Source organism: Morus notabilis, unplaced genomic scaffold, assembly GCF_000414095.1.
Source record: "Morus notabilis unplaced genomic scaffold, ASM41409v2 Scaffold3575, whole genome shotgun sequence".
Lineage (NCBI taxonomy): Eukaryota > Viridiplantae > Streptophyta > Magnoliopsida > Rosales > Moraceae > Morus > Morus notabilis.
In genome coordinates, this window is record NW_010366109.1 from 1 (window position 1) to 2,549 (window position 2,549).

The window sequence follows — 2,549 nt, forward strand, 5'->3', positions numbered from 1 at the left end:
AATTTAATTTGTGTCAAAAAGTCTTAAGCTATATGTATATATATATATAGGAATTGGCCCTGTTTGTTTTTGTTTTTGTTTTCATTTTTTACGTTTTTCGAAGCTAAAAAATAAAAACGCAATCTAAAAACGCGTTTGGCGCAAAACTTTTTAAAAAACAAAAACAAAAACGTTTTTGTCTTTTTGTGAAAAACTGAAAACGGAAAAAAGCTATTTTCATTTTCTCGTTTTCGTTTTCATTTTGCTTTTCTTTCTTCAGCCTCCCGTTCTCTCCTTTCTTCATATTTTTTCTGCCATTCTTCAGCCTAGTGCCCTTCTTCCCGGCCGAGCTCCTCCGCTCTTCTCGCCCGATTCATTTTCTCCGGTATCCTTCTCGTCTGACTTGCGCCGTTTGCTTCTCACCCGAGCTCCTCCGTTTTGTTCTCGCCTGAGCTCCTCCGGTGTCTTCTTGCCCGATCTGCTCCGTTCTCGTCTCGCCCTATTCTCACCGAGGTATGCCCCTAGACAAAAACGTTTGATGGTTTTCCATTTGATTTGGTTGAGCATTTTTTCTGATTTGTTTTTTTTTATGGCTTTTTTTTATATGTTTTTTATTTGATATACTCAACCAAATCGGTTGATATGTTTTCCGTTTGATTTGGCTGAGTATTTTTTCTAATTTTTTGATATGTTTTTTATCTGATTTGGTGATTTTTTTCCATGTTTTTTTCCCCTGAGAGCCTCCCATTGGGGCTGATTCAGCCCCTGGAGGCTGATATTAGGGCTGTATCAGCCCCTAGGAGGCCCCCATTGGGGCTAATTCAGCCCATGGGAGCCTCACAATGGGGTTGTATCAGCCCCTGGGAGCCTCTCGTTGGGGCTGATTCAACCCCTGGAGGCTGATATTGGGGCTGTATCAGCCCTTGGGGGCCTCACATTGGGGCTGTATCAGCCCCTGGGACGCCCCCATTGGGGCTGAATCAGCCCATGGGAAGCCCCCATTGGGGCTGATTCAGCCCCTGCGCGTGTGTGTGTGTGTGTGTGTGTCTATATACTTTAAAATTATGATTTATTTTAATGATGAAAGTGTTATTTTAGATGTGTGATAAGGACTATAATACGAAATAGCCAGCTGCAATTGAGGATTTTTATGTAGAACTGATATATGAGGAGTCAAAAATGGGCTGCAAACATCCACTTTGGACAGAAAAACGTGGATGAAAATTGGTAATGAAATAGCACTTAAGTTTGGTAAGCATTTCACAGCAGACCAACTCAAAGCAAAGTGGAATAGGCTTAGACATAGCACGAGGGAGTTTCGGGCATTAATTGAAACAACAGGGTTTAGTTAGGATTCTGAGGCTAACACTGTCACAGTTGAAAAAGAAGTATGGGATTCATATGTGGCGGTAAGTTTTAAGCATAAACATCTTATGTTATATGAAAGAGTTGAATTGGTGTTTGGATTGCACATGAGTATTGACTCTTGTTTTCTTTATGATGTTAGAAACATCCTGATGCTAAGAAATTCAAGAAAGGGGGTTTGCAGAACTTTGCCCAACTTTCGCAGATTTTTTTTGGGACTATTGCTACTGGACAGGGGTCAATGAATGCACATACTGCCGTTAATATTTTGAATGCGGCGAAAAGGGCTGCCACGCAACCGGAAGAGGAGGAGGAGGGTACAGGGGACTCGGATGAAGTCCAGGGTGCAGAATCCAATAGAAACATACGATCTTAGGGTCCTACTACTCGATTCAAGAAGAAGGGCAAGAAGAATACTGCAGTTGAAAAGGCTATAGAGGCTTTGGCAAAGAGTGCTACCCTACATAGTGAGACATCTGTTCAAAAGGTTGATTTGTTTCAGCAATATTTAGCTGATAGGCAAGCCCGTACTATGGCATTAGCCGAGGCTCAGAAAGAGGATCCAACTACAAGTATTGAAACCTGTATGGATTTGCTGAATGGGTATGAGGAGTATTTAGACGACAATGCGTATAGTAAGGCAGCGCACCAGTTGGCTATTGACATTTCCCTTAGGAGGATGTTTGTGAAAATACCTGCTCATCGTGAGCTTTCATGGATTCGAAGCTTGTAGTTTAAATGATTTTTGTGTTGTTTTCTTTATTTGTTTCCTCTTGGACGTATGTTTTTTTTAAGTATTGTTGACCATGTATAACAGATTTTCCTCTCAGACTTGTGTTTGTTAGACTTTGTTATTTGTTTCAAGTCGGATTGAATTACATTGGAGTTCTTCGTTTGATTAGTTAATGTTATATGGATGTTTGATTAGTTCCAGTCTTGTTCATTTTTTAGGTTTATATGGATTCAGATAGTGAGAATGATGCCAGAGCTGTTGACGGTCATCAGATGATAATGAACAACCACAACATTATATCGAATTATTGATGTCGATTGGAAACAGACGAACTAGGCAACCTCGTCGTAATTTTGCGTTAACAGGATGAGAATATGTTTTAGAACAATTACATGGACATCCCAAAAATTTGTTTGAAATGTGTCGTATGCATCGAGACATGTTCGAAGCAATTGTTCAGTTAATTCGAGGC